Raw genomic sequence first — 25,616 nt, 5'->3', positions numbered from 1 at the left:
AAGACAGCAAATGTAGTCCCAATCTTTAAAAAAGGAGACAGACATGAAGCATTAAACTATAGACCACTGTCACTGACATGTATAGTATGCAAAGTCATGGAGAAGATTATCAGGAGAAGAGTGGTGGAACACCTAGAAAGGAATGATCTCATCAACAGCAGCCAACATGGTTTCAGGGACGGGAAATCCTGTGTCACAAACCTACTGGAGTTCTATGACATGGTGACAGCAGTAAGACAAGAGAGAGAGGGGTGGGTGGATTGCATTTTCTTGGACTGTAAGAAGGCGTTTGACACAGTTCCACACAAGAGATTAGTGCAAAAACTGGAGGACTAAGCAGGGATAACAGGGAAGGCACTACAATGGATCAGGGAATACTTGTCAGGAAGACAGCAGTGAGTCATGGTACGTGGCGAGGTGTCAGAGTGGGCACCTGTGACTAGCGGGGTCCCATAGGGGTCAGTCCTAGGACAAGTGCTGTTTCTGGTATTTGTGAACGACATGACGGAAAGAATAGACTCTGAGGTGTCCCTGTTTGCAGATGACGTGAAGTTGATGAGAAGAATTCATTCGATCGAAGACCAGGCAGAACTACAAAGGGATCTGGACAGGCTGCAGACCTGGTCCAGCAATTGGCTCCTGGAGTTCAACCCCACCAAGTGCAAAGTCATGAAGATTGGGGAAGGGCAAAGAAGACTGCAGACAGAGTACAGTGTAGGGGGCAAGAGACTACAAACCTCACTCAAGGAAAAAGATCTTGGGGTGAGTATAACTCCAGGCACATCTCCTGAAGCGCAAACCAACCAAATAACTGCTGCAGCATATGGGCGCCTAGCAAACCTCAGAACAGCATTCCAACATCTTAATAAGGAATCGTTCAGGACCCTGTACACCGTGTACGTTAGGCCCATATTGGAGTATGCGGCACCAGTTTGGAACCCACACCTAGCCAAGCACGTAAAGAAACTAGAGAAAGTGCAAAGGTTTGCAACAAGACTAGTTCCAGAGCTAAGAGATATGTCCTACGAGGAGAGGTTAAGGGAAATCAACCTGACGACACTGGAGGACAGGAGAGATAGGGGGGACATGATAACGACATACAAAATACTGAGAGGAATTGACAAGGTGGACAAAGACAGGATGTTCCAGAGATGAGACACAGCAACAAGGGGACACAGTTGGAAGTTGAAGACACAGATGAATCACAAGGATGTTAGGAAATATTTCTTCAGCCACAGAGTAGTCAGGAAGTGGAATAGTTTGGGAAGCGATGTAGTAGAGGCAGGATCCATACATAGCTTTAAGCAGAGGTATGGTAAAGCTCACAGTTCATGGAGAGTGACCTAGTAGCAACCAGTGAAGAGACGGGGCCAGGAACTTGGACTCGACCCTTGCAACCTCAACTAGGTGAGTACAACTAGGTGAGTACACACACACACACACACACACACATACACACACACACACACACACACACACACACACACACACACACACCAACAAGTGTTGGATGATATACAAACAATGGAGGAGGAGGTAAAGAAGCTGCTAAGTGACCTTGATACCTCAAAGGCGATGGGACCGGACATCTCCCCATGGGTCCTTAGAGGAGGAGGAGCAGAAACGCTGTTCATGCCACTAACCACAATCTTCAATACATCCCTTGAAACTGGGCAACTACCTGAGGTATGGAAGACAACAAATGTAGTACCCATTTCTAAGGAAGGAGACAAACGAGGCACTAAACTACAGACCAGTGTCTCTGACGTGTATAGTATGCAAAGTCGTAGAAAAGATTATCAGGAGGAGAGTGGTGGAGCACCTGGAACAGAACAAGATTATAAATGATTACCCGCATGGATTCATGGATTCTGGAGTTTTATGACACGGTAACAGAAATAAGACATGAGAGAGAGAGGTGGGTTGATTGCATTTTCCTGGACAGCAGGAAGGCCTTCGACACAGCTCCTCACAAGAGATTAGTGCAGAAGCTGAAGGATCAGGTATGTATAATAGGAAGGGCACTGCAATGGATCAGGTAATACCTGACAGGGGGTAACAATGAGTCATGGTACGTGAAGAGGTATCACAGTGGGCGCCTGTGACGAGTGGGGTCCCACAGGGGTCAGTCCTAGGACCAGTGCTATTTCTGATATATGTGAATGACATGATGGAAGGGATAGACTCTGAAGTGTCCCTGTTCGCAGATGATGTGAAGTTAATGAGAGGAATTAAATCAGATGAGGATCCGGCAGGACTACAAAGAGACCTGGGCAGGCTGGACACCTGGTCCAGCAACTGGCTTCTCGAATTCAACTCTGCCAAATGCAAAGTCATGAAGTCTGGGGATGGGCAAAGAAGACTGCAGACAGAGTATAGGTTAGGTGGACAAAGACTGCAAACCTCACTCAAGAAGAAAGATCTTGGGGTGACCATAACACCGAGCACATCTCCAGAAGCACACATCAACCAAATAACTGCTGCAGCATATGGGCACCTGGCAATCCTGAGAATAGCATTCCGATGCCTTAGTAAGGAATCGTTCAAGAAACCGTACACTGTGTACGTCAGGCCCAGACTGGAGTATGGGCCTGACACACACACACACACACACACACATAAACACACAAACACACACACACGTAGTGGAGGCGGGAACCATACATAGTTTTAATGCGAGGTATGATAAAGCTCATGGGGCAGGGAGAGAGAGGACCTAGTAGCAACCAGCGAAGAGGCGGGGCCAGGAGCTATGAATCGACCCCTGCAACCACAAATAGGTGAGTACAAATAGGTGAGTACACATACATGCACACATACACACACACATGCACACACACACACACACACACACACACACACACACACACACACACACACACACACACACACACACACACACACACACAGAGGCTCTAACAGACAACTGCCGTATCCAGGAACAGCTAAACACAGGGACACTGGATAGGGAAGAGACAGAAGGAAGGAACACTTGAACGACGGGAACTAATTCGCCCCAGAGGATGCTCAGGGAAGTACAGTGGGAGGACGAAAGGGAGAGGGCAGTTTTTGTCTATGGGCTCCAGAAAGTTAAAGGGGAAACTTACGAAGCAAGAAAACAGAATTAAAAAAAAAAAAAAGATTGAAAGCATCATGAAAGCAATAGGAGAGGACGACATGACCCAGATGACAAATTTTCACAGAATTGGGTGGTTTGCGAGAGGAAAAAAAGCGTCCAGTCAAAGTGATCTTCAAAGCAGCGTCAGCTGGAAACTGGATCCTGCAGGAGACAGCACGTCTAAGGGACAAACCGGAGTACCGGAGTGTGTACCTCGACCTAGACAGAACATAAAACGAGAAGAAGATACTGAAAGAGAGGGTGCAACATCGCAAGGAGGAATGGGAGGCAAAGAAGGAGGGGAGCGGGAGAAACCAGACCCAGGTGCAAGAAGGGCAAACACAACCTACTCCAGGACCATGCACAGAAGGGATGCAACCATGGCAACCTCAATGCAACCAAACAACCAAATTCAAAACCCACACACTGTACCCTCTGCTCCCATCCCTCTCACCATAAACCCCACCCCCACAGTAACTCACAGTAACCCACACACTGTACCCTCTGCCCCCATGCCCCTTATCATAAACCCCATTCCCACAGTAACCCACACACTGTACCCTCTGCCCCACCCCCCACATCACAAACCCCATCCTCCACACGACAAACTCCACCCCACAGGCCCCTGCCAGGGCACCTGTTCCCCCATTCTCCTCGGACCACAGTTTTAGAAAAGAAGTTGAAGGTTTGATACACGAACGCAGATGGAATAAGGAATAACTGTGAGGAGTGGCATGAGGAAGGGTTGCACTGCTCATTAAAAACCGATGGGGATATCACAAAATGGAAGGAATGGACGAGATTGTATTAAGAGATTACATAGTAGGTACAATTCAGTCAGGGGAACTGACTCATTGGAGTGATGTCTAACCCGCCACAGAACTGCAGGAGGCCAAGAGAAGAATATGATGAGAGCAGCAGAACAATGGTAGACACACTAGCTAAGGTGGCCAGAAGAGCTCACTTGAGTAGATCAAGGTTACTGGTTATGGGCGATTTCAACACAGGGAGATTGATTGGGAAAACCTGGAACCACATGGGGGTCCTGAAACACGGAGAGCCATGATGATGGGAAACCTTATGCACCAACATGTTAGGGATACTACCAGAGAGAGAGGGGAGGATGAACCAGCAAGACTGGACCTTGTGTTCACCCTGAGTAGCTCAGACATTGAGAGAATCATATATGATAGGCCCCTTGGATCTAATGACCACATGGTTCTGAACTTTGAATACATCATAGGGCAAGAAGTGGAGAGGGTAACAGAAGCAGAAAGGGAAAAGCCAAACTATAAAAGGGGACACTACACAGGCATGAGGACCTTCCTGCAGGTTCAGTGGGAAAGAGAGTTGGTAGGAGAGTCAGTAGACGAAATGATGGACTACATAACAACAAAATGAAAGGAGGCAGAGAAGAGGTTTGTTTCTAAGGGTACCAGAAATGATGGAAGACCAGAATGAGCCTTTGGTTTACCTGAAGGTGTAGGGAGGCAAAAACTAAGTGCACTAGAGAACGGAAAAAGTACAGAAGGCAAAGGACCCAGGAAAATAAGGAGATAATTCGACGAGCCAGAAACGGGCAGGCACAGATAAGGAGGGAGACCCAGCGGCAATATGAAAACAGTATCGAAAGTCAAGTCTGACCTGAAACTGCTTTATAGCCACATCAGGAGGAAGACAACAGTCAAGGACCAGGTAATCAGGTTGGGGAAAGAAGGCGGGGAGCTCACAAGAAACGACCAAGAAGTATGTGAGGAGCTCAATACGAGATTTAAGGAAGTATTTACAGTGGAGGCAGAAGGAACACTGGGAAGACAAAACAGAGGGGTACACCAACAAGGGATAAACTAACAAGCGTTGGATGAAATACACAATCGAGGAGGCGAAGAAGCTCCTAAGTGACCTTGATACCTCAAAGGTGGTGGGACCGGACATCTCTCCATGGGTCTTTAGAGAGGGAGCAGAGACACTGTGTATGCCACTAACTACAATATTCAACATATTTCTTGAAACTGGGCAACTACCTGAAGTATGGAAGACGGAAAATATAGTTCCCATCTTCAAGAAAGGAGACAGAAATGAGGCACTAAACTATAGATCAGTGTCACTGACGTGTATACTATGCAAAGTCATGGAGAAGATTACCAGGAGGAAAGAGGTGGAGCACCTGGAACGGAACAAGATTATAAACGACAGCCAGCACGGATTCATGGAAGGCAAATCCTGTGTCACAAACCTTCTGGAGTTTTATGACAAGGTAACTGAAGTAAGACATGATAGGGAGTAATGGGTTGATTTCATTTTCTTGGACTGCAGGAAGGCCTTCGACACAGCTCCTCACAAGAGATTAAGTGCAGAAGCTAGAGGATAGGGCACGTATAACAAGAAGCGCACTGCAATGGATCAGAGAATACCTGACAGGGAAGCAACAGCAAGTATGATGCGGTATCACAATGGGTGCCTGTGCCGAGTGGGGTCTCACAGGGGTCAGTCCTGGGACCAGTGCTATTTTTGGTATATGTGAATGACATGACAGAAGGGATAGACTTAGAATTGTCCCTGTTTGCAGATGATGCAAAGTTAATGAGGAGAATTAAATCAGATGCAGATCAGGGAGGACTACAAAGAGACCTGGACAGGCTGGACGTGTGGTCCAGCAACTGGCTCCTGGAATTTAACCCAGCAAATGCAAAGTCATGAAGATAGGGGGAAGAGCAAAGAAAACTGCAGACAGAGTATAGGCTAGGTGGACAAAGACTGCAAACCTCACTCAAGGAGAAAGATCTAGGGGTGAGTATAATACCGACCACGTCGCCGGAAGCACACATAAATGCTGCGGCATGTGGGCGCCTGGCATTCCTGAGAATAACGTTCTGAAACCTCAGTAAGGAATCGTTCAGCACTCTGTACACCGTGTACGTCAGGCTCATACTGGAGTATGTAGCACCAGTTTGTAACCCACACCTAGTCAAGCACATAAAGAAATTAGTGAAAGTGCAAAAGTTTGCAACAAGGCTCGTTCCAAAGCTAAGGGGAATGTCCTACAAAGATAGGTTAAGGGAAATCGGCCTGATGACACTGGAAGACAGGAGGGTCAGGGGAGATATGATGACGACATACAAAATACTGCATGGAATAGATAAGGTGGACAGAGGCAGGATGTTTCAGAGATGGGACACATAAACAAGGGGTCACAATTAGAAGCTGAAGACTCGGTTGAATCAAAGGGATGTTAGGAAGTATTTCTTCAGCCACAGAGTTGTTATAAAGTGGAATAGTCTGGCAAGTGATGTAGCAGAGGCAGGAACCATACAGAGTTTTAAGACGAGGTATGTTAAAACTCATGGAGCAGGGAGAGGGAGGACTCAGTAGCGGTCAGTCAAGAGGCAGGGCCAGGAGCTGAGTCTCGACCCCTGCAACCACAAACAGGTGAGTACAAATAGGTGATTACACACGCTCACACATACACAGGAGGGTTAGAGGAGACATGATAACGACAGACAAAATACTGTGCAGAATGGACAAGGTGGACAGAGACAGGATGTTCCAGAGATGGCACACAGAAACAAGGGGTCACAATTGGAAATTGAAGTCCCAGATGAGTCAAGGGGATGTTAGGAAGTATTTCTTCAGTCATAAAGTAGTCAGGAAGTGGAATAGCCTAGCAAGTGAGGTAGTGGAGGGAAGAACCCTACATAGCTTTAAGATGAGGTGTGATAAAGCTCATGGAGCAGGAAGAGAGAGGACCCAGTAGCACTCAGTGAAGAGGTGGGGCCAGGAGCTGAGTCTCGACCCCTGAAACCACAATTAGGGTAGTACAATTAGGTGAGTACACAAGCACACACACACACACAGGAAGACAGGAAGACAGCAGCGAGTCATGGTACGTGGCGAGGTGTCAGAGTGGGCACCTGTGACCAGCAGGGTCCCACAGGGGTCAGTCCTAGGACCAGTGCTGTTTCTGGTATTTGTGAACGACATGACGGAAGGAATAGACTCTGAGGTGTCCCTGTTTGCAGATGACGTGAAGTTGATGAGAAGAATTCACTCGATCGAAGACCAGGCAGAACTACAAAGGGATCTAGACAGGCTGCAGACCTGGTCCAGCAATTGGCTCCTGGAGTTCAATCCCACCAAGTGCAAAGTCATGAAGATTGGGGAAGGGCAAAGAAGGCCGCAGACGGAGTACAGTCTAGGGGGTCAGAGACTACAAACCTCACTCAAGGAAAAAGATCTTGGGGTGAGTATAACACCAGGCACATCTCCTGAAGTGCACATCAACCAAATAACTGCTGCAGCATATGGGCGCCTAGCAAACCTCAGAACAGCATTCCGACATCTTAATAAGGAATCATTCAGGACCCTGTACACCGTGTATGTTAGGCCCATATTGGAGTATGCGGCACCAGTTTGGAACCCACACCTAGCCAAGCACGTGAAGAAACTAGAGAAAGTGCAAAGGTTTGCAACAAGACTAGTCCCAGAGCTAAGAGGTATGTCCTACGAGGAGAGGTTAAGGGAAATCAACCTGACGACACTGGAGGACAGGAGGGATAGGGGGGACATGATAACGACATACAAAATACTGAGAGGAATTGACAAGGTGGACAAAGACAGGATGTTCCAGAGATTGGACACAGTAACAAGGGGACACAGTTGGAAGCTGAAGACACAGATGAATCACAGGGATGTTAGGAAGTATTTCTTCAGCCACAGAGTAGTCAGTAAGTGGAATAGTTTGGGAAGCGATGTAGTGGAGGCAGGATCCATACATAGCTTTAAGCAGAGGTATGATAAAGCTCACGGCTCAGGGAGAGTGACCTAGTAGCGATCAGTGAAGAGGCGGGGCCAGGAGCTCAGACTCGACCCCCGCAACCTCAACTAGGTGAGTACAACTAGGTGAGTACACACATACACACACACACATACACACACACACACACACACACACACACACACACACACACACACACACACACACACATGCACATCACAAACAACCACCCAAAAACACATAGGTTTTTCATTCTGTGGTGAGAAAAAAATGGATTACCAGTGAACAGGATGGAAAACCAGGGGACTGGAGGATAAGTCTGGGAAGGAAGATTGGGTGGCAGAGCTCATGAAAAGGAAACAAGAGTGGAGAAGGAAGCTAGAAGAGCTTAGCAAGAAGATGGAGGAGAGGATAGCTGCAGAGAGCAGAAAATGGGAGCTACAGCCACCACAGCAGAGGCCAAGATACAAAGATTAGAAGAACTAAAAATTCTGAAACAGTCTAAAGAACCAAAGAACACTATGGACATGACATCAGGAACTGCTATATCATTCACAAACGAGGGTACTGTAGGGAACAAAGGAGTTAAACTGTATGCAGAGGCCCTATCAGACCACTGTGGAGCCTGGAAAAGAGGAGTACACCAGGAACAAATAAGGGGGCTGAAGAAAATGAAAGAGCAAAGCTATACACAGAGTCCCTAACAGACCATAGCAGTGCCCAGAAAAAGCTGAGAAGGGAAAATGACAGACCACGGGGCACAGGGACATCAGATAGAGAAGGGATTGAAGAAAGGAAAGCTGTGATGCAGGCAACTAAATCGACTCAGGAGATGCAAAGGGAAATGCAGTGGGAAGATGAAAGAGAGAGACCAATCTTTGTTTATGGGCTCTAGGAAACTGAAAGGGAAACCTATGAAGCAAGAAGTCAGGGAAAAAAACGATTGAAAGTATCATTTAAAGCAGTAGGAAAGGACGACATGATCCAGCTGACAAATTTTCTGAGAATAGGGAGGTTTGCAAGAGGAAAAAAAAAACAGCCAGTCAAAGTGATTTTCAAGGCAGAATTGGCTTGAAACAGGATCCTGTAGGAGAAAACACGACTAAGGGACATATCGGCCTACTGGAAGGTGTACCTTGACTGAGAATGGGAATAAAGGCAGAATCTAAAAGAGAGAGTACAAAGAGCAAGGAGGAAAGAGAGGCAAGACAGAGATGGGCAGGAGAACCCAGACCCAAGAGAAAGAGCAAATACAAACTCCCTCAGAACCACCTACAGAAGGCCCTCAACTCCGACAACCTCAATGCAGCCAAACAATTTAACCCAAAATCCACACACCGGACACACTGCCCCCACCCCCCTTCATCACAAACTTCACCTTCACAGCAACCCCCCCCCATAGTCCCCTTGCCAGGTCTCCCACTTCCCAACTCCAACGCACTCCCCGTGCCACAGTTTTAGAAAAGAAGTTGAAGGTTTGGTATACAAATACAGATGGAATAACAAATAAATGTTAGGAGTAGCATGAAAGAATCAAGATGTCCCCAGGCATCATAGCACTCACAGAAACGAAACACACTGGGATAATAACAGATGTAATCTTTTCACCTGGATATCAGATCCTGAGGAAAGATAGAGGGAGCAGAGGGGGGGGGGTAAGAGTTGCACTGATCATTAAAAACTGGTGGGGATTTGATGAAATGGAAGGAATATATATAATGGGCGAAAGGGAATACGTAGTAGGAACAATTCATTCTGGGGACCCTAAGGTGGTAATTGCAGCAATGTATAACCCAGCAAAGAACTGCAGGAGGTCAAGAAAAGAATATGAAGAGAGCAGCAAAGCAATGGTAGACACACTAGCTGAGATGGCCAGACGAGTTCACACAGGTAGAGCAAAATTTCTAGTTATGGGTGATTTCAGTCACAAGAAGATTGACTGGGGAAGCCTGGAGCCACAAGGGGTCCCAAAACATGGAGAGCCAAGATGATGGAGGTGGTACCAGAAAACCTCATGCATCAACATGTTAGGGACACTACCAGAGAGAGAGAAAGAGGTGAGGATGAACCAGCAAGACTGGAAATTGTATTCACCTTGAGTACTTCACACATCGAGAACATCACACAGAAAAGGCCCCTCAGAGCTAGTGATCTGTGGTTCTGAGCTTTGAATACATGGAGTTACAAGTTGAGAGGGTAACAGAAGGATGGGAAAAACTAAACTACAAAGGGGAGGGGGGATTAAACAAGCATGAGGAACTTCCTGCAAGAGGTTCAGTGGGAAAGAGAATTGGTAGGAAAATCAGTGAACGAAATGATGGACTATGTGACAACAAAATGCAAGGAGGCAAAGGAAAAGATTGTTCCAAAGGCTAACAGAAATAATGGAAAGTCCAGAATGAGCCCTTGGTTCACTCAAAGGTGTAGGGAGGCAAAAACTATGTGTGCTAGAGAATGGAAAAAGTACAGAAGTCAAAGGATCCAGGAAAATAAAGAGATTAGTTGAAGAGCCAGAAACAAGTATGCACAGGTCATATCAGCCTGCCAAGAAGGGCCAAGGAGTGAAAGGGGAGAGCAGCTGGGTGCAGATGGAGATGGTCATAGGTCAAATGCAGAGGCACAACCATGCTACCAAGAGCCACTGGAAAAAAACAAGGGAGAAAATGACCACATACAGACAGGAACCAGTCACAGAGGGAAAGGCAATGAGAGAAGGAAAGGGCAAAATCAGTGTTTATCCATGGGCTTCAGGAGAGAGAGGAAAGGACACACACTGAAAGATGGCAGGCAGAAAGAAAGGAGATTGAGAACATCATCACAGAAATCGGTGAAGAAGACATGGATGAGATTGTAAATTTTCAGAGAATAGGGGGGTACTTGAAGGGGAGAAAATGACTGATCAAGCTGATTTTCTGGACAGAAACAGTGCAGAACAGGATCCTCCAAGAGAAACTACAGTTGAAGTACTCGGCAGAGTACAAGAGGGTGTTCCTAGACAGAGACAGAACACAAACAGAACGACAGCAGCTGAGGGAGAGGACAAAAAACGGAAAGGAGCTAGGAAGGGAGACAAGGATGGAACCAGCAGAGGTCAATCAGAGCAGGACAGAGCAGCAAGGGCAAGCACACACAGAACCATCCCCAGAACCCCACAACCTATCACACCATCCCAACACAAACTACAGTCCATACTCACAGCTTCCACCAAACACCCAGCTATAGAATCTCACAGTACGCTACGAGGTCTCCCACCCTCCCAGGCCCCCCAAACCACAGTGTTGGAGAGGAAACTGAAGGTATGGTACACAAATGCTGATGGAATAACAAATTAGTGGGAGAAGTGGCACAAAAGAGTCAAAGAGGCATCACCGGACATCATAGCTCTCACAGAAACCAAGCTTACATGTATGATAACAGATGCCATCTTTCCAATGGGATACCAGATCCTGAGGAAAGACAGAGGGAACAGGGGGGGGTGGAGGAGTGGCACTGCTGATCAAAAACCGATGAAATTTTGATGAACTGGAGAGAGGAGACAGCGGAGAAGCAAGCGATTACATAGCAGGAATGCTTCACTCTGGAGGTCCCAAAGTGGTAATTGCAGTGATGTATAACTCACCACAGAACAGCAGGAGGCCAAGGCAAGAGTATGATGACAGCAATAGAGCGATGATTGACACACTGGCTACAGTGGCCAGAAGAGCTCATGCATGCAGGGCAAAGCTCCTGATCATGGGTGGCTTTAACCACAAGGAAATTGATTGGGAGAACTTGGAGCCACATGGGGCCAAGACACATGGAGGGCTAAGATGATGGAGGTGGTACTGGAAAACTTCATGTACCAACACGTAAGGGACTCTACAATAAAGAGAGGAGAAGATGAACCAAGACTTGACCTAGTATTCACCTTGAGTAGTGCAGATATTGAGGACATCACATATGAAAGAACCCTTGGGGCCAGCGATCATGTGGTTTTAAGCTTTGAATACATAGTAGAGCTACAAGTAGAGGGGGAAGCAGGAAGGCCAGGGCGAATGAAGCCAAACTGCAAGAAAGGGGACTACAGGGGAATGAGGAACTTCCTGAATGGGGTTCAGTGGGACAGAGAACTGGCAGGAAAGCCAGTTAATGAGATGATGGAATATGTTACAACAATGTGCAAGGAGGCTGAGGAGAGGTTTGTACCCAAGGGTAACAGGAATAATGAAAAAGCCAGGATGAGCCCATGGTTCACCCGAAGGTGCAGGGAGGCAAAAACCAAGTGTGCTAGGGAATGGAAGAAGTACAGAGAAGTACAGGAGAAGTACAGGAGAATAAGGAGAGCAGTCATAGAGTCAGAAATGAATATACAGAGATAAGAAGGGAGGCCGAACAACAATATGAAAACGACATAGTAGCGAAAGCCAAATCTGACACGAAGCTGTTATACAGCCACATCAGGAGGAAAACAACAGTCAAGGAAAAGGAAATCAGGCTAAGGAAGGAAGGAGGAGAGACAACAAGAAATGAAGTATGTGAGGAACTCAACAAGAGATTCAAAGAAGTGTTCACAGAGGAGACAGAAGGGGCTCCAGAAAGACGGAGAGGTGGGGTACACCACCACCAAGTGCTGGACACAGTTCACACAACCGAAGAAGTGAAGAGGCTTCTGAGTGAGCTAGATAACTCAAAGGCAATGGGTCCAGTTAACATCTCTCCATGGGCCCTGAGAGAGGGAGCAGAGGCGCTATGTGTACCCCTAACAACAATATTCAATACATCTGTCGAAACAGGGAGATTACCTGAGGCATGGAAGACAACAAATGTAGCCCAAGTCTTTAAAAAAGTTAACAGACATGAAGCACTAAACTACAGACTAGCATCATTGACATGTACAGTATGCAAAGTCAATGAGAAGATTATCAGAAGAGTGGTGGAACACCAAAAAGGAATGATCTCATCAACAGCTGCTAACATGGTTTCAGGAATGGGAAATCCTACTGAAGTTCTATGACATTATGACAGCAGTAAGACAAGAGAGAGAGGGGTGGGTGGATTGCATTTTCGTGGACTGCAAGAAGGCATTTGACACAGTTCCACACAAGAGATTAGTGCAAAAACTGGAGGACCAAGCAGGGATAACAGGGAAGGCACTACAATGGATCAGGGAATACTTGTCAGGAAGACAGCAGCGAGTCATGGTACGTGGCGAGGTGTCAGAGTGGGCACCTGTGACCAGCGGGGTCCCACAGGGGTCTGTCCTAGGACCAGTGCTGTTTCTGGTATTTGTGAACATGACGGAAGGAATAGACTCCAAAGTATCCCTGTTTGCAGATGACGTGAAGTTGATGAGAAGAATTCATTCGATCGAAGATCAGGCAGAACTACAAAGGGATGTGGACAGGCTGCAGATCTGGTCCAGCAATTGGCTCCTGGAGTTCAACCCCACCAAGTGCAAAGTCATGAAGGTTGGGGAAGGGCAAAGAAGACCGCAGACAGAGTACAGTCTAGGGGGCCAGAGACTACAAACCTCACTCAGGGAAAAAGATATTGGGGTGAGGATAACACCAGGCACATCTGAAGTGCACATCAACCAAATAACTGCCGCAGCATATGGGCACCTAGCATTTTAATAAGGAATCGTTCAGGACCCTGTACACCATGTACGTTAGGCCCATATTGGAGTATGCAGCACCAGTTTGGAGCCCACAGCTAGCCAAGCACGTAAAGAATTTAGAGAAAGTGCAAAGGTTTGCAACAAGACTAGTCCCAGAGCTAAGGGTCTGTCCTACGAGGAGAGGTTAAGGGAAATCGACCTGACGACACTGGAGGACAGGAGAGATAGGGGGGACATGATAACAACATACAAAATACTGAGAGGAATTGACAAGGTGGGCAAAGACAGGATGTTCCAGAGATGGGACACAGCAACAATGGGACACAGTTGGAAGCTGAAGACACAGATGAATCACAGGGATGTTAGGAAGTATTTCTTCAGCCACAGAGTAGTCAGGAAGTGGAATAGTTTGGGAAGCGATGTAGTGAAGGCAGGATCTATACATAGCTTTAAGCAGAGGTATGATAAAGCTCACGGTTCACGGAGAGTGACCTAGTAGCGACCTAGTAGCGACCTAGTAGCGGGGTCAGGAGCTAGGACTCGACCCTTGCAACCTCAACTAGGTGAGTACAGACAAGGAGAGAGGCGCAGAGGTAATACAAAAATGACACAGCACTGAAAGTCAAGTCTGACTCGAAGCTGTTGCATAGCCACATCAGTAGGAAAACAACAGTCAAAGACCGGGTAATCAGGTTGAGGAAGGAAGGTGGTGGAGTTCAGATGAAACAACCAAGAAGTATGTGAGGAGCTCAACATATTTAAAAATAAGTATTTACAGTGGAGACAGAAAGGACTCCGGAGAATCAGAATAGGGAGGTACACCAACAAGTGCTGAGTGAAATACACACAACTGAGGAGGTGAAGAAGCTCCTACATGAACTTGATACCTCAACATTTCTCTGTGGATCCTTAGAGAATGAGCAAAGATGCTGTGTGTGCCACTAAAAACAATCATCGACACATCCATCGAAAATGGACAACTACTTGAGGTAGTCTTAATTTTCAAGAAAGGAGACAGACACAAGGCATTAAAGTACAGACCAGTGTCACTGACGTGTATAGTATGCAAAGGACAAGATTATGAGGAGAGTGGTGGAGCACCTACAAAGGAACAAGCTTATTCACGACAGCCAGCACGGTTTCTGGGAAGGGAAATCCTGTGTCACAAACCTAATCCAGTTTTATGACAAGGTAATGGAAGTAAGACATGAGAGAGAGAGGGGGGTGGGTAGACTGCAATTTTTTGGACTGCAAGAAGGCCTTCATCACAGTTCCTCACAAGATATTAGCACAAAAGCTAGAGGATCAGGCACATATAACAGGAAAGGCACTGCAATGGATGAGAGAATACCTGACAGGGAGGCAACAACGAGTCATGGTACGTGATGAGGCGTCAGAGTGGGCACCTGTGGCGAGTGAGGTTCCACAGGGGTCAGTCCTAGGACCGGTGCTGTTTCTGGTATTTGGAAACATGATGGAAGGGATAGACTCCGAAGTGTCCCTGTTTGCAGATGATGTGAAGTTGATGAGAAAAATTCAATCGGACGAGGACCAGGCAAAACTACAAAGGGATGTGGACAGGCTGCAGACCTGGTCCAGCAATTGGCTTCTGGAGTTCAACCCCACCAAGTGCAAAGTCATGAAGATTTGGGAAGGGCAAAGAAGATCGCAGACAGAGTACAGTCTAGGGGGCCAGAGACTACAAACCTCACTCAAGGAAAAAGATCTTGGGGTGAGTATAACACCAGACACATCTCCTGAGGCACACATCAACCAAATAACTGCTGCAGTATATTGGCGCCTAGCAAACCTCAGAACAGCATTCCGACATCTTAATAAGGAATCATTCAGTACCCTGTACACTGTGTACGTTAGGCCCATATTGGAGTATGCAGCACCAGTTTGGAACCCACACCTAGCCAAGCACATAAAGAAACTAGAGAAAGTTCAAAGGCTTGCAACAAGACTAGTCCCAGAGCTAAGGGGTATGTCTTATGAGGAGAGGTTAAAGGAAATCGACCTGACGACACTGGAGGACAGGAGAGATAGGGGGACATGATAACGACATATAAAATACTGAGAGGAATTGACAAAGTGGACAGAGACTGAATGTTCCAGAGATGAGACACAGCAACAAGGGGACACAGTTGGAAGTTGAAGACTCAGATGAATCACAGAGATGTTAGGAAGTATTTCGTCAGTCACAGAGTAGTCAGGAAGTGGAATAGTTTGGGAAGCGATGTAGTGGAGACAGGATCCATTCATAGCTTTAGGAAGAGGTATGATAAAGCTCATGGTGCTCGAAGAGTGACCCAGTAGCGGCCAGTGAAGATGCGGGGGCCAGGAGCTGTGACTCGACTCCTGCAACCACAACTAGGTGATTACACACACACACACACACACACCTATTTGAGGAGATTCAAATCAGACGAGGGTCAGGCAGGACTACAAATAGGCCTGGACAGGCTGAACATGTGGTTAAGCAACTGGCTTCTCGAATTCAACCCTGCCAAATGCAAAGTCATGAAGACTGAGGAAAGGCAAAGAAGGCCACAGACAGAGTATAGGCTAGGTGGCCAAAGACTGTAAACCTCACTCAAGGAGAAAAATCCTGGGATGACCATAACACCGAACACGTCTCTGGAAGCACACATCAACCAGATAACTGCTGCAGCATATGGGCGCCTGGCAAACCTGGGAATAGCATTCCGATACCTTAGTAAAGAATCGTTCAAGACACTGTACACTGTGTACGTCAGGCCCATACTGGAGTTGTTACAAAAAACGCGATTCTAAAAGCTTAGAGATCTCCAGTGAATACTAGAAAGGACTGATCTTCTAGCATCCAGCCTGTTACTGGGTTTTCGTAACAAGTAGTCAGTATCCTTGTCCAATTATCCATTAGAATTCAGTATTATTCAATAGTGCTTCAGGATTACAACTGGTAGGCTACTAACTAGAGAAATTAAAATTTAATAAATTTATTAAGTCTAGAGGTATATTATCAAATTAAATTAAATTAAATTAATCACTGTAATCAAAATAATATCACATCTCTCGAGTTCAATATTATTGTGCTGAAAGCACATATCACATTTATAATTCTTAAGTACCGTCTGGTACATTAACATTTAATAAGATATTACAAATATGTACAAGTAAGTATGTATGTGTGTAAGTGCTCTAAGTAGTTCTCTGTCTCACGACTCGACTAGACTTAAACAAGTGACTGACAAAGTCCTCAAATAAACTAACTTCTTGACCGACTGGCAACCAGAACAGTCTGCTTGAACAACAAAAAGAATGCTAAAGCCCAATAGCAATACAACAAGCAACTGCGGCACAGAATCAGGAAAAAGGAGATAATATAACGACACTAAGTAGGGACCATCAGCAGATCCTCCACAAAAGTTACAAAACTCCCATACTACTGAATCTAAGTTCAGCATAAGAAAATCCCCGACTGTGATAATACACAGAAACCAGTACAAATTAGGTCATAAGCTATAGTTCAGGACCTGAGTTACTCAGAGTGTCTATGTGTCACACAACCTCAGTACAACGTCGAAAATCACTAAGTCTATACAATGTTCTGTGAACAGAGTTCTACAGAACTAACAAGAATAATGAGACAGACAATCTGTCCAACCACCAAGCGAGTCTAGAGCAGACTGAATACTTCTGGCGAGGTGAGGACACCCCCCCCCTCGATCACGTGATAGCTCCGTGGGTTGCAGTCGCTGCCCAACAAGAAGCCGGCAGGGAAACAAGCAAAGAGCGATAATTACAGTAGTTAGACAATCAAGACTTGAACTGAGCACATAATATGTTACATCCTACCTAACAAAGGAAGCTACGTCAAATAACAATATAAAGCAATACATTTACGATTTAGCTATTATCACAAATATAAGCAATATAAAATTAAATGAAAAGGTAATAATTATATATATACATAATAATCATTGCAACCCATTCAGGGGTTGCAACACCCCCCCAACACGACAGACGGTCGCACTAGGAGTAGCATTAATGTCTTTCACATTATTACTGATTACTCATATCAATACAATTTAATATAAATATTAATCAGTCTCTCTCTTGTGCCAAGCACTTCTATCATTTCACAGCGTCTGTCACTAGGATATGCCCCTAGTACTAGGGCAGTACACAGTATCGTATCTCTGCATACTCGTGGTTATGTACATCAGTGTAGAGACAGGATAGCGCAGATGAGTAGGGCACGTTGAGGCTCGAACATAGTAGAGGAGACTGCATTCCACTCTTAAGTAGTGGTTGTGGAATGCTATGCAGTATGGACATCTGAGTATTAACAGCTTAAGGTGTGTAGTGAGGGGGGGGTCTGCGGCAGGACAGTGTTGCGTCATGCAGTACATCGCCCACATGACACTACCCACTCAACACTCAGCTTATGTCTCCTTACACACAACAATACTGTGAATATATAAATATAATAATTAGACATGAGTATACATAGTTAATATGGGCTGGAGGGATTAAGTTACTTTACTGAATTTGACATAGCAAGTAACAAAAGGTATTTGGGCATTAAAATTACGTTAATTTAATGTAACTGATAATTATTAAGGACGTGACAGAGCGTCAGCAATTACATTACAATGACCACTTATGTGTTTTATACTAATAGAATAAGGTTGGATTCTGAGTGCCCACCTCATGATCCTAGCAATTTTACTTTTCATAGTGTTAATATAAGTGAGTGGATTGTGGTCTGAAAAAACGTTAATTTTAAATGGGGAAGTGCCCAAATACACGTCAAAATGTTCCAAGGACACCACAAGAGCTAGAGCCTCTTTCTCAATAGTGGCATAATTTTTCTGGTGTCGTTTAAGCTTAGATGAATAGTAACATATAGGATGGAGAATATCAGTGGATGTTGACTGTTGGAGCAGCACAGCACCCACTGCATAGCAACTCGCATCTATATGTAAAAAGAAGGGAAGATTGAAATTAGGACTCTTCAACACAGGAGCAGAGGATAGCAAGCACTTCAACCTTTTGAACAAGTCTGAACAATCTCTAGTCCAGGTGAACTGAACTTTGCTACTAGAGAACACAGTGAGAGGTGTAGGTGGAGGTGTGTGTGCTAGCTTGCCTGTCACTTGACACACGTGGCAACGTCGCACATGATCAGCAACTGTTTCCTTCATCTTTGGCCAAGTAAAATGTTTTGCCAGTTTACCAAGTGTCTTCTTGACACCCAAATGTCCTCCTATAGGACTATTGTGAGCAAAATCAATGGCTTGTTCACGAAATGTAACTGGTAACACAACGAGATGCTTGACTGTGGTGGAAACGCTATCAGCTGACAACTTACATGTATTTTTCTCCATCAGTACACCGTTACTATAATAGTAACAATTATCGAGAACCTTTGCTTCACTCTCAGTAACTGCTATATCTCTCAGTCTTTCCAGTGACTGATCAACAAACTGATCCTTGATTAAATCATCATGAGTTAGAATTTTAACGTCAGGTGTGTCCTGACTAGGTTGATGACATGGGGAAGTTAATGTTAATGACCCTGGGCGCAGAGCGTCACTAAACAACATATTCAAGCCCAAATCATTGTCATCCACTAACTCAACAGGAGACAGGGATGGTTGTTGTATCTTTGACATAGCTCTAGTAATTGCGCTGAGAGGAAATAAAATAGGTTTCTCTCTACAAGCTTCAATGGCATAATTATCATCAGTGTTATTATCAATCACAAGTGGTTCTTTACATATACCAGCATGAAGGATATCGTTCCCTATCAACAAGTCCACTGACCTGATGGGAAATACACCACTGGATATACCCAGTGAAATATAGCCTGTATAATAGCTTGTTTGAATATAAACTTTGTGCAGAGGCACTTTTATAACAGCCCCTCCATAGGCTTCTAACAATACATCTATCTTGCAATAGGTATCATCAGTTATGGGCAGTACATCTTCTCTTAATAACGTGAGATAACTGCCAGTGTCTCTGAAAGTAATTATCTCAGTCAGATGTGATTCGTCAAATCCTATTCTACCTCTTGAAAAGTAAGGACTCATCGCTGAATGAATCTTTTCGTCAGATACACTTTCTGACGCTAGTCATCTATCCTGAGTAACATTATCTAAAACAGTAGGATCAGAGGTATTACTAGGATTTTGGTGTCTTTGTTGCTCGGAAGAAGATACGACTTGAGTGGGGGCGCCAGCCGCACGACTGCTTCTCGTATCTCTTTCTAACTTATAGCAATACTCTCTAGCATGTCCTTTTCTGTTACAATATGTACATTTAACTTTCTTCTTCTCGATATCAGATTTCTGTCTAGCCACAGAGACAGATTCAGGATTGTGAGTTTTCCTGGTAAAGGTACGAGAAGTTACAGTAGCAGATACATCAGGCCGGCAATGAGCAGCTGATTTAGGTTGCCAACTTCCAGGACAATCTTTAGTTACCTTGTTTCTTTGTGTTTTAGTACGTACAAGTTTGTGAGAAATCTCGTAATTGTCTGCTAATGCTGCAGTTTCCAGAATATCCGAGGTAGTATGATCGATCAGATATTCTTGTATGTCAGCAGGCATACAGTTGTTAAACTCTTCGTGTAGTAACAACTGAACAAGGCTGTTGTAGTTGTTACATTTAGCAGCTTTAGACCACTTCTCAAATGCAACTTTTTTCTCACGAGCAAACTCTACATAAGTTTGATCTTGTCGTCGTTGTAACGTACGAAATGCTCTTTGATAACCTACAGGCAACAAGTTATATGTCTCTAGAATAGTTTGCTTGACAGCGTCATAACTAATGTACTTGGCAAATGGTAAAGCAGCAGTACAAGTTTGAGCTCTTCCTGTCAAAGCTGTGTGCAACAAAGTTGCCCAGTGCTTACGTGGCCAGTTCATAGCACGAGCCTGGTTCTCAAACACATCAAAATAGGTGTCTAAGTCACTTTCAAAAAACTTAGGAACCATTGATGCAGCTTTCTGCACATTAAATGTGTCCTGTGATCTATCAAGTCTGTTGTCTTCCCAGACGAACATTTTCTCTTTGGAAATCTTCTTCGTTCAATTTCCTCTGTGCCTCTATTTGTGCAGTCTGCAACATAATGAGGCGTTCCAACCTTTCAAACTGTTCCTGAGAGATAGGACCAGTGGGTAATGGAGGAGTAGGGAAATTAACGTGGTCTGGACAGTCCTTAGGTCGGACACTTCGTCCAGCCATCTCTAGAGAGTCTAGATCTGGTCTAGGATAAGTAGATACAGGTGTAGCATACACTGTACTAGCGTGAGGCTTAGTCATACTTTCTAATTGTGACATTAGGCTTTCTGAATCTGAATCATAATCAGACATCTCTGTATGAGCAGGAAACAATATATCTTTAATTAACCCTCTGACAGTTTCTGCGGTGTAATTCCTGTTATACGTCACACCGAGATATTTGGCTACTCGCCAACACGTCTGAAGTTTTAATGTACTCAACTCAGACAAAGTCAGAGTATCAATTAACTGTTTCACTTTGGCATACATCACGAAAATAAATGTACTACGAGAGAGTGATTATGGGAAATTATAATCCTGATAGGAATTTTAGTGTTGGTTGTCTTAGAGTTAGAGCTCATAAACAGTATTTCCATCTCCTTGGATCAAGAGACTCAGTCAGGTACATACATCCACCTGGTATGTTGTACAAGACAAAAACTCAAAGTCTTCAGATTAGGAAAGTACTCAAAGTGTTTGATCATAGAGTTACTAGTATGTCAAACTGGACAATTTCTCCAACACCTTGGATCAAGAGCATCCCGGACAGGCCCCCATTTGTTACAAAAAACGCGATTCTAAAAGCTTAGAGATCTCCAGTGAATACTAGAAAGGACTGACCTTCTAGCATCCAGCCTGTTACTGGGTTTTCCTAACAAGTAGTCAGTATCCTTGTCCAATTACCCATTAGAATTCAGTATTATTCAATAGTGCTTCAGGATTACAACTGGTAGGCTACTAACTAGAGAAATTAAAATTTAATAAATTTATTAAGTCTAGAGGTATATTATCAAATTAAATTAAATTTAATTAATCACTGTAATCAAAATAATATCACATCTCTCGAGTTCAATATTATTGTGCTGAAAGCACATATCACATTTATAATTCTTAAGTACCGTCTGGTACATTAACATTTAATAAGATATTACAAATATGTACAAGTAAGTATGTATGTGTGTAAGTGCTCTAAGTAGTTCTCTGTCTCACGACTCGACTAGACTTAAGCAAGTGACTGACAAAGTCCTCAAATAAACTAACTTCTTGACCGACTGGCAACCAGAACAGTCTGCTTGAACAACAAAAAGAATGCTAAAGCCCAATAGCAATACAACAAGCAACTGCGACACAGAATCAGGAAAAAGGAGATAATATAACGACACTAAGTAGGGACCATCAGCAGATCCTCCACAAAAGTTACAAAACTCCCATACTACTGAATCTAAGTTCAGCATAAGAAAATCCCCGACTGTGATAATACACAGAAACCAGTACAAATTAGGTCATAAGCTATAGTTCAGGACCTGAGTTACTCAGAGTGTCTATGAGACACACAACCTCAGTACAACGTCAAAAATCACTAAGTCTATACAATGTTCTGTGAACAGAGTTCTACAGAACTAACAAGAATAATGAGACAGACAATTTGTCCAACCACCAAGCGAGTCTAGAGCAGACTGAATACTTCTGGCGAGGTGAGGACACCCCCCCCCTCGATCACGTGATAGCTCCGTGGGTTGCAGTCGCTGCCCAACAAGAAGCCGGTAGGGAAACAAGCAAAGAGCGATAATTAGAGTAGTTAGACAATCAAGACTTGAACTGAGCACATAATATGTTACATCCTACCTAACAAAGGAAGCTACGTCAAATAACAATATAAAGCAATACATTTACGATTTAGCTATTATCGCAAATATAAGCAATATAAAATTAAATGAAAAGGTAATAATTATATATATACATAATAATCATTGCAACCCATTCAGGGGTTGCAACAGGAGTATACAGCACCATTTTGGAACCTACACCTGGTCAAGCACATCAAGAAATTAGAGAAAGTGCAAAGATTTGTAACAAGGTTAGTTCCGGAGCTCAGGGGAATGTCCTACAAAGAAAGGTTGAGGGAAATCGGCCTGACGACACTGGAAGACAGGAGGTTCAGGGAAGACATGATAAGGACATACAAAATATTGCGTGGAATAGATAAGGTGGACAGAGACAGGATGTTCCAGAGAGGGGACACTGAAACTAGGGGTCACAATTAGAAACTGAAGACTCAGACGAGTCACAGGGATGTTAGGAAGCATTTTTTCAGTCATAGAGTTGTCAGGAAGTGGAATAACCTAGCAAGTGACGTAATGGAGGCAGGAACCATACATAGCGTAAGACGAGGTATGACAAAGCAGAGAGAGATGACCTAGTAGCGATCAGTGAAGAGGCGGGGCCAGGAGCCGAGTATCGACCCCTGCAACCACAATTTAGTACACACACACACACACACACACACACACTGGACGAATGAAGAATAAGATTTTATGCATAATATACCCGAATAAGACTGTTGATTAAGTTCCACATAATGGATGGATGAAGAAAGTAGCACTACATGATACGACAGAGAGACAACGTTGTGGAATCAATGGGGAGAAATCAGAATGGAAACCGGTTACAAGTGTGGTGCCACAAGGGTCAGTACTGGGACCCTTGTTGCTCATAGTCTACATGCACATGTCATTAATTCTCTCATCTACAAATAAGTTTGCAGTTGAGGTTAAAACAGGTTGTCAGATAATTTGTGATAAGTCGCTAGAGAAGTGTAAGATGACCTGGGTGATCTGATGTTGCAGTCACTCCTGGAAAAGAAAATAACACTGACATTTCTAAACTAAATAATGGAAATATTAGTTGAAGCTAATGTAATAAAGATTTAAGAGTTGAGGGCAGCAGAAAATTAAAGCCATGAGATCATTGCATAAATGTTCGCAATGAAGCTAATAGAATTCTTGGCTTCTTTTCAAGAAGTATAAACAAAAGAAGTCCTAAGATTATACGCACTTAAACTTTATGTATGTTTAGTTAGACGTCGCTTAGATTATGATGCACAGTTCTGGTCTCCATATTACAGGATGGACATATAGGTTCTCGAAAATATATAAAGATAATCAAGCTGATTCCATTTACGATATAACTTTCCAATGATAACAGACTGAAAACACTGAACTTGTACACTTTAGAAATGAGTAGAAGTACGGGAGATATGATTGAAGTGTACAAATTGAAAACAGGAATAAATAAAGGAAATATAACGTGTTGAGAGCATCTAGCGGAGACAAGACTCAACAGTGGATTAAAACTGGACGAATTTGGATTTAGAAAGAATATAGGAAAGTGCTAGTTAGGTACTAGAGTTGCAGAAGGATGGAAAAAAGTTCCGGGCGGCAAAGTGAACGCGAGAAGATCGGGTAATTAAATACAAGTGAAGGGGAATGTGAGTGGGAGTGACTTCGAGGTGCCTAGCATGGGCCAATACGACTACTGCTGTATTGCTTAATTCTTATGTTTTTAAGAGAAGGTACAAGCATGACAAACACGGCTTCAGGAGTAGATGTAACATGAGCAAGAGCTCATCCCATTCCAGGAAAAGTCATGTAATGAAAAAGCAATGAAGAAGGGAAATGAAAAAGTGCCATGAGACATATTCAAGCATAGACACAGACCTCAGGGTAGACATTACACCTAACCTCTCTCCTACAGTTAATGTCCTGCTCTCTGATAGTAAATGGCAAAGTTAATATTAGAGATATACACATATAGCCACACTCATCACTGTGGTTAACTAGTGCACTAACCTCACACAGTATTCTCTCTAATATTTTTTTTCTTTTCCAGATGTGACACAACTTCGGCTCAGTGGGAGATCAAGATGGTGGACTTTATTTACTGTCATTGTTGAAAATTTAACATGTTGATGTTTTGTGTGTGTGTGTGTGTGTGTGTGTGTGTGTGTGTGTGTGTGTGTGTGTGTGTGTGTGTGTGTGTGTGTGTGTGTGTGTGTGTACTACCATCATTGAATCTCCCTTGGTCTGCCATATTCAGGAAATGTTTATTATTTATAAATATATTTTAACTTATTTTGTAATTGTGTGTATATATATATATATATATATATATATATATATATATATATATATATATATATATATATATATATATATATATATATATAGTGCCGAATATGTAAAATTTGCACTTTTGGGTTAAATAGCAATGCTCTTCTTGCCGAATAAGACAAGCAAAATTTTGTGTGTTCAATAATTTCGCAAAAAATCATTCTGAATCTAACGAAAAAAATATATTTCATTATATTTGTTTGTTATTAAATTACTGTAAACCTATCTAAAATATATTTAGTTGAATTAGGCTAAATTAAATTGCGCTTTGTTAGGTCAGTTTTCTATGGTTCTCTTGGTACAAAATTATTAATTTTTTACACTAATATAAGTGAAAAGGTATATCTTTAAATGTATAAGATAAAATTTCAGAAAAGACCTAATTTTAAATGAGTCTTTGCTAATTGACCAATTTTACCTATTCGGCATAACATATATATATATATATATATATATATATATATATATATATATACAGTGGACCCCCGCATAGCGACTTTAATCCATGCAAGAGGGCTGGTTGTTATGCGAAATGTTCGGTATGCGAATGAATTTTCCCCATAAGAAATAATGGAAATCAAATTAATCCGTGCAAGACACCCAAAAGTATGAAAAAGAAAATTTTTTACCACATGAAATGTTAATTTTAATACACACAAACTGAAAAAGGCATGCACAATTACATGACACTTACTTTTATTGAAGATCTGGTGATGATTGATGGGATGGGAGGAGGGGAGAGAGAGTGTTAGTGTTTAGAAGGGGAATCCCCTTCCATTAAGACTTGAGGTGTCGAGTCCTTTTCTGGGGTTACTTCCCTTCTTCTTTTAATGCCACTAGGACCAGCTTCAGAGTCACTGGACTTCTTTCGCACAACATATCTGTCGATAGTGGCCTGTACCT

General features: G+C 43.6%; 1 protein-coding gene across 1 annotated transcript in view; it reads left to right on the top strand.

The window, feature by feature from the left end:
* The window catches only part of LOC128688702 (uncharacterized), an 83,569-nt gene extending 58,972 nt beyond the window's left edge, over positions 1-24,597 (top strand). The window contains exon 6 of the mRNA XM_053776683.2: positions 24,433-24,597. The gene's annotated coding sequence lies outside the window, so the exon portion shown is untranslated. The remainder of the gene's footprint in view (positions 1-24,432) is intronic.
* Positions 24,598-25,616: the final 1,019 nt, after the last annotated feature.

The sequence above is a fragment of the Cherax quadricarinatus genome, chromosome 13, assembly GCF_038502225.1.
Source record: "Cherax quadricarinatus isolate ZL_2023a chromosome 13, ASM3850222v1, whole genome shotgun sequence".
Taxonomy (NCBI): domain Eukaryota; kingdom Metazoa; phylum Arthropoda; class Malacostraca; order Decapoda; family Parastacidae; genus Cherax; species Cherax quadricarinatus.
This window is presented reverse-complemented; position numbering and strand designations above follow the sequence as displayed.